The 12,153-nt window shown below is 44.0% G+C and overlaps 1 protein-coding gene across 15 annotated transcripts in view; it reads right to left on the bottom strand.

The window, feature by feature from the left end:
* The window catches only part of LOC101023797 (cytochrome P450 20A1), a 67,492-nt gene that overhangs the window by 40,629 nt on the left and 14,710 nt on the right, over positions 1 to 12,153 (bottom strand). The window lies entirely within an intron of this gene.

The following is a 12,153-nucleotide window of genomic DNA, read 5'->3' as shown; positions in this document are numbered from 1 at the left end:
TACCTATGGAATAAAAACAGAGTCTAGTGAAAAGATTATAAACAAGCTTTAGGCCAGTCACAGTGATTCATACCTGTAATCCTAGCACTTTGGGAGGCAAAGGTGGGTGGATCACCTGAGGTCAGGAGTTTGAGACCAGCCTGGCCAACATGGTGAAACCCTATCTCTACTAAAAATACAAAAATTAGCCGGGTGTGGTGATGCACACCTGTAATCCCAGCTACTCAGGTGGCTGAAGCAGGAGAATAGCTTGAATCTGGGAGACTGGGGCTGCAATGAGCCAAGATCACGCCACTGCACTCCAGCCTGGGTGAAAGAGCAAGACTCCATCTCAAGAAAAAATAAATAAATAAATTTTGTAGATGTAATTAAGGATCTCTAATGAGATCATCCTGGATTTATCATAGAATCAAAATCCCTTATCTTTATATAAAATAAAGATGGAAGGAAAATTTAAGACACAGATACAGAAAGTAAAGAGCTCTGAAAGAAAGACATAGAAAATGAAGAATAATGGAATGTGGGTACATAACAAAATGAATAATTAGTGTACAAAATCAAAGTATAAAGGTGGGAGAGAGAATATGGAGTTAGTAAGGCCCTGGCATTGTTGAGTAATTGGTAAAAGTTATCATTAACATTAGACTATAATAAGCCAAGAATGCCTATTATAACCTCTAGGGCAGCGGTTCTCAACCAGGGTGATTTTGTCTCCAAAGGACATTCAGAAATGTCTGGAGACATTTTTTGATTGTCACAACTGGGGTGAGGTGCTACTGGCATCTAGGTGTAAAAGCCACAGATGCTCCTAAATATCCCACCATGCACAGGATAGCCCTCTACAATAAATAATCACAGGCCTAAGTTTGAATACTGCCAACAGTGAAAAGCCCTACTCTAAACAAATACTAAAATAGTTAAAATACATAACTAATAAGCTAACACAGAAAACAGAATACTCAAAAATATTTTATTATTTCTAAAGAAGGCACGAAAGAGGCCAGGCGCAGTGGCTCACGCCTGTAATCCCAGCACTTTGGGAGGCTGAGGCGGGCAGATCACAAGGTCAGGAGATCAAGACCATCCTGGCTAACACAGTGAAACCCCACCTCTACTAAAAATACAAAAAATCAGCTGGGCGTGGCGGGCGCCTGTAGTCCCAGCTACTCAGGAGGTTGAGGCAGGAGAACGGCGTGAACCCAGGAGGCAGAGCTTGCAGTAAGCTGAAACTATGCCACTGCACTCCAGCCTGGACGACAGAGCAAGACTCCGTCTCAAAAAAAACAAAAAACAAAACAAAACAAAAAAAACTTGTATATGACACAAATATAGAGGGAAATGTATAGACTTAAATTCATATATTGGGAGGGAAACGGCTGTTTATTAATGATCTAAGCAACCATCTCAAGAAACTAGAAAAAGAATAGCAAATTAAAACCAATGAAAGTAGAAGGAAGGAAATAAACATAAGAGCATAAACAAAATTAGAAAACAAACATAATATATAGAGAAAAAAGTTGGTTCATGTAAAAAATTTTAATAAAATTGAAAGACATTGTATCAGTTACAAATGTATTGCTCCTGACCTATAAATTCATTCTTTTTGCCTTGCTGTTAAAATAGACTAGCAGGTCTGGCACGGTGGTGTACGTCTGTAATCCCAGCACTTTGAGGGGCTGAGGCGGGAGGATCACTTGAGGCCAGGAGTTTGAGACCAGACTTGGCAACATAGTGAGACCACCATCTCTAATTTAAAAATAAATAATAAAATAAAATAAAATAATATAAAAATTGACTTGAGTCCTTTACATATTTTTCCTTTGCCACCTGGCATGATGTTAAGCTTTCTCAGCATAAGGTGCTAGAGAGACATTTGTAAGAAGAGTTTTGCTTCTTGGTTCCCCTGCTTGTCACAGAGCAGGCCACTGTGATGTCTGAAGCTTTCCAGAGTCAGGGTCTTGCAGTGCACTGGAAAGCAGTCAGCAGCTTCCCCCATCAGCCCTCCCCTTGGATGCTTTCGTAAGAGATGTCCTCCAACCCTGCAGCACCTCCTGCAGCATGGAGTGGCCAGAAGCTTGCCCTGCCAACTCCCCCAAAAAAGTTGTGCCTCAGGTGAAACACCTCTCCATGAACAGCTTTCCCCACCACCCTAAAGGACAGCATACTAGAGGATAAATGTCCAACCAGGTCCAAAGGGCAGATTTCTAGCAAGTTTTGCTAATATGGCACCATAGCAACCCCTCTGCCATTCACAGCAGTTGTGGCTCCTCCAACAAGCCTGAATCTGAGTCCTGAGGAACAGGGGTCTTCTTAGTGCCCTCTATCTTGGCCCTGGGGTTTGTGACTGTTCCTTATATCTGCTATTCCTTTTTTTTTTTTTTTTAAGAGACAAAGGAGCCCAGGAGCTACAGGATGCAGTGCGCAGTGATCATGCCACTACACTCCAGTCCAGGCTGGAGTGATCACTGCACACTACATCCTATAGCTCCTGGGCTCAAGGGATCCTCCCATCCTCCTGCCTTGCCTCCTGAGTAGCTGGAACTATAGGCATGCACTACCACACCAGCTAATATATTTTTTTTTAATTTTTGTTTGTAGAGACAGGGTCTTGCCATTTTGCCCAGGATGGTCTTAAACTCCTGAACTCAACCTATCCTCCCACCCCGGCCTCTCCAAGTGCTGGGATTATAAGCATAAGTCGCTGTGCCCAGGTGTATTCCTATATTCTTTAGAGTTCTCCTTAGAGTAGCCCCTATTATAACTCTTCATTTTTTATTTTTGTAGAGGTGGGGTCTCACTATGTTGCCCAGGTGGGTCTTGAACTCCTGGGTTCAGGCAATCCTCCCACCTTAGCCTCCCACAGTGCTGGTATTACAGATGTGAGCCACTATGTTCAGCCTATAATTCTTTACATAAAACTTTCTTTGTTCAAATAGTTATATGCCTTCTCTCTCCCATTGGACCCACACTGATAAAGACCTCTGGAAACATTAATCAAGAAAAAAGAGAAAAAAAGAATAAGAAAAAAAAGAGACAGAAAGAGAGAGAGAAAGCACCATGAATCTTAAAGACATTAAATTTATAATGGAATGTTTGGCAATAAAGCAGGAAAAGAAACTAAAAATCTTAAAGTCAGAAAAAAGGAAATAAATTATAATTAATCTCAGATACCAGCTGGGCTTGGTAGCCCATGCTAGTAATCCTAGTGCTTTGGGAGGCCAAGGACAGATGATGGCTTGAAGCCAGGAGTTCAAGGCCAGGGTGGGCAACAAAACAAGACCCTCTCTCTACCAAAAATAAATTTTAAAAATTAGCTGGCCATGGTGGCACACACCTGTAATCCTAGCTACCTGGGAGGCTGAGGCTGGAGGATCACTTGAGCCCAGGTGTACTAAGGTATATTAAGCTATGACTGTGCCACTGCACTCCAGTAGGGTGACAAAGCGAGACTCTGTCTCTAAAAATTAAAAACAGGCCAGATGCAGTGGCTCACGCCTGTAATCCCAGCATTTTGGGAGGCCGAGGCGGGTGGATCACCTGAGGTCAGGAGTTCAAGACCAGCCTGGCCAACATGGTGAAATTTCGTCTCTAGTAAAAATATAAAAATTAGCCAGGCGTCATGGCACACACCTGTAGTTCCAGCTACTTGGGAGGCTGAGGCACAAGAACTTCTTGAACCCACGAGGTGGAGGTTGCAAGGAGCCAAAACTGCGTCACTGCACTCCAGCCTGGATGACAGAGTGACACTGTCTCAAAAAATAAATAGGCTGGGCGCAGTGGCTCACATCTGCAATTCCACCACTTTGGGAGGCCGAGGCAGGTGGACCACCTGAGGTCAAGAGTTCAAGACGAGCCTGACCAACATGGTGAAACCCTGTCTCTACTAAAAATACGAAAGTTAGCTGGGCGTTGTAGCGGGTGCCTGTAATCCCAGCTACTAAGGAGGCTGACGCAGAAGAATCACTTGAACTTGGGAGGTAGAAGTTGCAGTGGGCTGAGATCGTGCCACTGCACTCCAGTCTGGGTGACAGAGTGAGACTCTATCTCAAAAAAAAATAAAAAGATATGCCTGTAATCCCAGCACTTTGGGAGGCCGAGGCAGGCGAATCACGAGGTCAGGAGTTCAAGACCAGCTTGGCCAACATGGTGAAACCACATCTCTACTAAAAATACAAAAATTAGCCAGGTTCAAGAGATTCTTCTGCCTCAGCCTCCCAAATAGCTGGAACTACAGGCATGTGCCACCATGCCTGACTAATTTTTGTATTTTTTGTAGAGATGCAGTTTCACCATATTGACCAGGCTGGTCTCAAATTCCTGACCTTGTGATCTGCCCGCCTTGGCCTCCCAAAGTGCTGGGATTACAGGCATAAGCCACTGCGCCTGGCCGCGACTGGGTACTTTATAAAGAAAGCATGGTGCCAGGTACCTACCTGGCTTCTGATGAGGCCTCAGGAAGCTTATAATCATGGCAGAAGGCAAAGGGGAGGTAGCAGGTCACATGGCAAAAGCAGGAGCAAGAGAGAGGGGGGAAGGTGCCACACACTTTTAAACAACAAGATCTCATAAGAATTCACTATAGTGAGGATAGCACCAAGCCATGAGGACTCCACTCCCATGATCCAATCACCTTCCACCAAGCCCCACCCCCAATACCGGGGGTTACAATTCAATATAAGATTTGCATAGGGACAAATAAACAAACCATATCACTGACTAATGCCTAAATTAAGTACCTGGTTTGTGCTATGGGGTTGACAATATAAACCTAAAGTAAATTTCTCACATAAGGACACAGTCTATGAACCAAAACTTAAAAAACCACCATAATTTGCCTCTGAATGAGTAGAAGGAGAAAACAATGGAATATGGAACAACAGAAAAGATTGAAAGTTTGGAGAACAGAGCCTGTGATAAAAGATTAAGGAAGTCAGAATTACTTAGTTTGAGGCAGAGAAGACAAAATAATTAAGGCTTTTAACAATAATATTACTGAAAAGAAAAAGGTGCTTCTATCATGATTGAAAGTAAGGCAAAGAGAAATGGGCAAAATTCCTGGAGATACACAATTAAATACGAAAGTATTTCTTACCGACAAATGTTGGGTATTTAAGCAGAACAGCGAGATTCTGACTGGTGAGTGCTTAAATAGAGGCAACATAACTGCCTCCAGGGAGGAAAATGCGAAGTAACAGGAACAGCTATGGCAAACAAAAAGCAGGCAGCCTGAGAGCTTCAAAGAATATGACGTGTGCACAACCAATACAGAACCTTGAGATACAAAACAGGAACGGTAACAATGAGAGATTGGGAATTTGGATGCACAAGCCTCCTGATAGCCCTGAGAATACTGGCTATCACAGTTACAGATGAAAGCTGGAAAATATAGAAACTAATCAGCAGCAACCATAGATAAAGGAAGGTTTTGTTCAGTGTGTTTTTAGAAGCAGAAGTGTGCAGAGCAGAACCAATGTATTAATTAATGCTTATAGTGGACTGAGAAAGTCAGTCTCAAGTCTTAAATGAAAAGTGTAGTTTCAGCTAGAACTTCCATATGGGAAAAATGGCATTCAACATTTACTAACTGTATTTTTTTTTTTAAACATGGGGTCCTGCTATGTTGCCCAGGCAGGGGTGCAGTGGCTATTCACAGACACAATTATCACTCACAATATCCTTGAACTCCTGGGCTGATGCGATTCTTCCTCCTGAGTAGTTGGGAATACAGGCATGTGCCACTATGCCCAGCTTCCAAATGTAATTTTTAAAAGTGGATACTGTAAAGGCCTGTGAGGCACAGTGGCTCACACCTATAATCCTAGTGCTTCGGGAGTCTGAGGCAGGAGGATCACTTGACACCAGGATTTTAACAATGGCATAGGAAACATAGTGCGACCCTATCTCTACACAAAAATACAAAAATTAGCTGGGCATGGTGGCATGTGCCTGTGGTCCTAGTTACTCAGGAGGCTGAGGCAGGAGGATCCCTTCAGCTCAGGAATTCGATGCTCCAGTAAGCTATAATTGTGCCACTGCACTTGAGACCAGGCAACAGTGCAAGACCTTGACTGAAAAAAATAAAAGAAGATACCTGATTTACCCTAATGTGATTATTACACATTGTATATCTGTATCAAAATATCTCACGTACCCCATAAATATATACACCTACTAAGCAACCCTAAGTAACCATATATATATAAATATATATATTTTTAGAGACGGAGTCATTCACTGTTGCCTGGGCTGGTATGCAGTGGAGCGATCTCAGCTCGCTGCAACTCCGCTTCCTGGATTCAAGCAATTCTCCTGCCTCAGCCTCCTGAGTAGCTGGGATTACAGGTGCCTGCCACCACACCCAGCTAATTTTTTGTATTTTTAGTAGAGACGGGGTTTTAGTAGAGACGGAGTTTCACTATGTTGGTCAGACTGGTCTTGAACTCCTGACTTCATGATCCGCTGGCATCGGCCTCCCAAAGTGCTGGGATTATAGGCATGAGCCACCGCGACAGGCAAAAAAAAATTTTTTTTAAACTTTTAAAGTTAATAAGGCATACTCTTAAGAGAACTACCAGGTATTTAAATACAAAAAATGCTTACAATGTGTAGTCAGAACATTTTCAGGAAGAATGAACACAGTTATAGAAGAGGGAAAGGAAAATAAACCCAAACTGGCCAAATGGATTTTTCTTTTTCTTTCTTTTTGAGACAGGGTCTCACAGTCGCCTAGACTGGAGTGCAGTGGTGCAATCTTGGCTCACTGCAACCTCTGCCTCCCAGGCTCAAGCAATCCTCCTGCCTCAGACTCTTGATTAGCTGCGACCACAGGCATACGCCACCATGCCCAGCTAATTTTTTTTTTTTTTTTTTTTTGTAGAGACAGGGTCTGGTCATGGGAGGCTGCGGTGGGTGGACCGCTTGAGCCCAGGAGTTTGAGACCAGCCTGGGTGACATGGTGAGACCCCATCTCTATGTGAAAAATTTTAAAAAGAAAAAAATCATCTTAATTTTATGTAAATATATCCAGTTGTTATGCAAGTTTAGAGACGGTACATGGAGGGAAGCATACTTAACTAAACTGGAGGCTGGAGTAGAAGTTAGCCAGGCAAGGCTGGGAAAAATGTTTCAGAGGAGAAAAAAGAAAGAACAGACCTATGGAAGTAACAGAGGAGTCAAAGAATTTAGGAACGTTAAGTTATCAGTATTCATTCACTGATGTAATAAATATTAACTGAGGGCCTGCTGTATAACAAGAGCCAAGTTATACAGCAGTAATCAAAATAGAACAGTCCCTACCTTCATGGAGCACACACTTAAGTGAGGGAGACAGACACTCAAAGGATTACAAAAAATAGAATTACAGGTGGGTGCAGTGGCTCACGCCTGTAATCCCAGCACTTTGGGAGGCCAAGGTGGGCGGATCACCTGAGGCTAGGAGTTTGAGACCAAACTGGCTAACATGGTGAAACCCTGTCTCTATTAAAATACAAAAATTACTGGACGTGGTGGCATGCACATGTAATCCCAGCTACTCGGGAGGCTGAGGATGGAAAATCTCTTGAACCCAGGAGACAGAGGTTGCAGTATGCCAAGATTGCATCACTGCACTCCAGCCTGGCAGAAAGAGCGAGACTCCATCTCAAAAAGAAAATAAAAATAAAAATAAATAAATAAAATAAAACAGAATTATAAACTGGGAAAAGTGTTGTAAACGAAAGGCACAGGGTGTTATGATAGCATCTAAAGGGGAACCTGGCCGGGTGCAGTAGCTCATGCTTGAAAACCCAGCACTTTGGGAGACTAAGGTGGGAGGAACACTTGAGGCCACGAATTCAAGACCAGCCTAGGAAACATAATGAGACACACATCTTTACAAAAAAATTTTAAATACAACTAGCCAGTCATGGTGGCACATGCCTGTAGTCCCAGCTACTCAGGAGGCTGAGGTGGGAGGATCCCATGGGCCCAGGAATTTGAGGTTACAGTGAGCTATGATCAGGTCATTGCACTCCAGCCTAGGCCACACAGCAAGACTCTGTCTTAAAAAATTAAAACATTAAAACAAAATAAATAAAAGGGGACCTATCTAGCAATGTGGGATGATCAGAGAGAGCGTCCCTGGGGAAGTGACATTTAAACTAGGAGCTGAAAAACAAACACACATTAGCTAGGTGTGTGGATGACTGGAGATGCATTCCAGGCAAAGTGAATAGCATGAACAGGCCCTGAGATAGGAGGGAACAGGGTACATCTGAAGACTTAAAAGAAAACAAGTGTGACTAGACTATAAGCCAAATGAGAATGTGGGAAACCAGGCTGGAAAAGTAGCCAGGCTATATCATTAAAAGTCCTGAAGACTACATTAAAAATTTGGAGTTTGTCCCAAGAACAAAGGGGTTTTCAAACTAGAGTCCACAGATACCAAAGGGTCTGTTCATGGAATCCAGTGCAGTCTATGAACTCAGATCAGGGGAAAAAAACAATCTTTCTTTTTAATTAACCTCTGAATAAAACTTGGCATTTCCTTCGATTATGAGTATAGGCTCTGACTTTTTAAACCAATACAAATCTCAAAATATGTTCCCATTATAAATACTGGAAAAATCTCATAATAATAATTTTGGCCCTTGCATCACTACTTTAAAATCATGGAAGTTTCTGGAAAGATTATTAGATCTTGCTATAAATCTTGCTATTTAACACATTAACAAAGAGGCAAATATAATATCGTAAGTTTTTATAAAAAGTATTAATATTTTGTAACTATATTTATTGGTTTCCTTTAGCTATGCATTTAAAAATGTTATTCTCAGAAGGAGTCAAAGGTTTCATCGGACTGCCAAGAAGTACCTGTCAACTGCAAAGCATGGGAAAACAGATGGGGAGGAAAGGGGAAAGAGAAATAAGCAATCCAGGTAAATTACGTAAATCTAAACCAGGGTGATGGCAATGCTGATGGGAGAGAAGTAGATCAATTTGAAAGGCATTTAGAAGGTAAAATTGACATTATAGGTTCTTTTCAAATGTGATTTTCTTTTCTTTCTTTCTTTTTTTTTTTTTTGGAGACGGAGTCTCACTCTATTACCCAGGCTGGAGTGCAGTGACGCAATCTTGGCTCACTGCAATCTCTGCCTCCCAGGTTCAAGTGATTCTCATGCCTCAACATCCTAAGTAGCTGGGACTACAAATGCATGCCATCATGCCCGGCTAATTTTTTTGTATTTTTAGTAGAGATGGGCTTTCACCATGTTGGCCAAGCTGGTCTTGAACTCCTGCCCTCAAAGAATCCACCCACCTCAGCCTCTCAAAGTGCTAAGATTACAGGTGTGAGCCACTACACCCAGATCAAATGTGATTTTCAAAGAATACTAAGTGTTATAAAAATGCTCACAATAGGGACAGCGCACAGTGGCTCAAGCCTGTAATCCCAGCACTTTGGGAGGCCGAGACGGGCGGATCACGAGGTCAGGAGATTGAGACCATCCTGGCTAACACGGTGAAACCCCATCTCTACTAAAAAATACAAAAAACTAGCTGGGAGAGGTGGCGGGCGCCTGTAATTCTAGCTACTCGGGAGGCTGAGGGAGGAGAATGGCGTAAAGCCGGGAGGCGGAGCTTGCAGTGAGCTGAGATCCAGCCACTGCACTCCAGCCTGGGCCACAGAGCGAGACGCTGTCAAAAAAAAAAAAAAAAAAAAAAAAAAAAATGCTTACAATACAATAGTAAATAAAAAACACAAAGATTATCCATGCGTATAATCTGATAACATTAAAATTCTACTGTGCACACAAAACACTGGAATGATAGGAAGTTTTTGTTTTGTTTTGTTTTGAGACGAGTCTAGCTCTGTCGCCCAGACTGGAGTGCAGTGAGTGGCAAGATCTTGGCTCACTGCAACCTCCGCCTCCTGGGTTCAAGTGATGCTCCTGCCTCAGCCTCCTGAGTAGCTAGGGCTATAGGCATGTGCCACTACACACAAGTAATTTTTGTATTTTTAGTAAAGATAGGGTTTCACCATGCTGGCCAGGCCAGCCTCAAACTCCTGACCTCAAGTTGAGGCAGAAATTTAAAAATAAATATGCATTCATTCACTCTAAGAAAAGTAACAGGCAAGGCAAGGGTTAAAAAGATAAGACCAACACCAGGCGCGGTGGCTCATGCCTGAAATCCCAGCACTTTGGGAGGCTGAGGCGGTGGATCACAAGGTCAGGAGTTCAAGACAAGCCTGGCCAAGATGGTGAAACCCTGTCTCTACTAACAATAAAAAAAATGAGCTAGGCATGGAGGCAGGTGCCTGTATTCCCAGCTACTCAGGAGGCTGAGGCAGAGAACTGCTTGAACCCAGGAGGCGGAGGTTGCAGTGAGGGGAGATCATGCCACTACATTCCAGCCTGGGTGTCAGAGTGAGACTCCGTCTGAAAAGAAAGAAAAGGAAAAGGAAAAGGAAAGGAAGGGAGGGGAGGGAAAGGGGGGGGAGACGAGACGGGAAGGGAAGGGAAGGGAAGGGAAAAGGAAAAGGAAAAAGAAAAAAGAAAAAGAAAAAGAAAAAAGAAAAGAAAAGAACAAGCTTTTCTCTGCCCAGCAAGCTCACTTCAAGGACAGTTATAAGATAACACTGTCCGGAAAGCCAAGGCCAAAGGATAACGCTCCAGACACCACCACCCCCATTCGGAGCAAGGTTAAAGGAAGGAAAAAAAGAGAAAGATATCTTTTTTTTTTTACTGTTACTCCTTTCCCTGGCTTCTTAAGCATGATTATGTATTACAAATGTCTGTATTTAGCCAGTTCTTGTTTTTCTTTCAATACAGCTACAAGGTCACCAGCTATGCAAGGTCACAAGTTATGTTATGCTATAGATTACGTGACCTGTCACTGTATAATTAACTACTTTTGTTTTGCTTCTGTAAGTCCGCTTATAAAAACCCCGCTCTGTCGTTGTTCAATGTTCAGTTTTTTGGATGCGAATCTACTGAGCCCGTGCGTACCTTAAAATAAACAATCCTCCTGTTCTCCATATCAGTCTCTCTGGTCCTCAGTTCCCCGCAACATTTTTGGTGACCACGAAGGGACCCGAGATGGCAGGTTTACTGTCTCCTTTGCCTCTGGGGGCTGGAGCCCTGGGCCAGGGGAGACCTGTGACCCCAGGCGCTGCCGGGAGAACTTCAGCCCATAGAGGAGATCAGCTCTCCCCTGACCTGGCACCCCTGCTCAGCAGCACAGCAGAACCTAAAGAGGGGCTACAGGACGATTTCAGAAACAGCACGCTTCAGGAACCACAGTAAGGCTTTGGGGCCCAAGGCAGGACCCATGGGGACAAAAGAGGAGCCTGATCACCTCCTGGGGTGTGCCGAATATTCTGACCCAGAGGGGCTCGGGGCGACGAGAGTGGCTCACACCTGAACCAACACAGGACTTGAGAGTGGCTCGCTAAGTGAGTTACGAAAAGGAAACTGGAAGTGGCGAGAGTGGCTCGCCACCCCAACTAGGAAACTGGAGGTGACAAGAGTGGCTCGCCACCCCAACTGGGAAACTGGGTGGCCACTCTCACCACCCCAACTACGAACACAGGAACTAGGAGTGGGGAAGTGTGTGAAAGTGTGTGAATGGAGGGGCCTAATGAGGCTCATAAGCTGCGAAGTGGGGAGTCACAGGTCTCTTACCAGGGACTGTGTGCTCCAAGAAAGTGTGGGGCCGACTAAGACTTGTGGTGATCTGCATACGGCTAATAGGAGCTGCCCTACAGCTCAGAGTTGTAGTGGCAATAAGGAACTCTCCAAAGCCAAGTGTTAGGCAGGAATCTAGACCCAATATGGCGGTATCACCCGGCATGGCAGGCCCTTTGTTAGGACTTCCCGCCCTTCACTTCCTGCTAAGACTCTCAGCCCGCGAAAAAGCCCGCACCCGCCAAAAAACCCCTGCTCTGCGCAAGCTCCTGGATACGTCATTCCTCAGAAATCGAAACCTAACTCAGGAAAACCGAAACCTACAAACCCCGCCTACCTCGCCCTATAAAAGGCCCCCCGATACCTGCCCCAAGCGCGACTTCCTCAGCCCTCCTCCTAGTGGACCAGTGAACCTCGCTGGCGAGCCCAATAAAGGCTACCTCAGTTCTCATCTGCCTCGTGTCTTCTTGCTCGGCTCCCCATTACATTA

The sequence above is a fragment of the Papio anubis genome, chromosome 10 (assembly GCF_008728515.1).
Source record: "Papio anubis isolate 15944 chromosome 10, Panubis1.0, whole genome shotgun sequence".
Lineage (NCBI taxonomy): Eukaryota > Metazoa > Chordata > Mammalia > Primates > Cercopithecidae > Papio > Papio anubis.
Note: the sequence above shows the minus strand (reverse complement) of the source record. Positions and strands in the feature narration are given on the sequence as shown.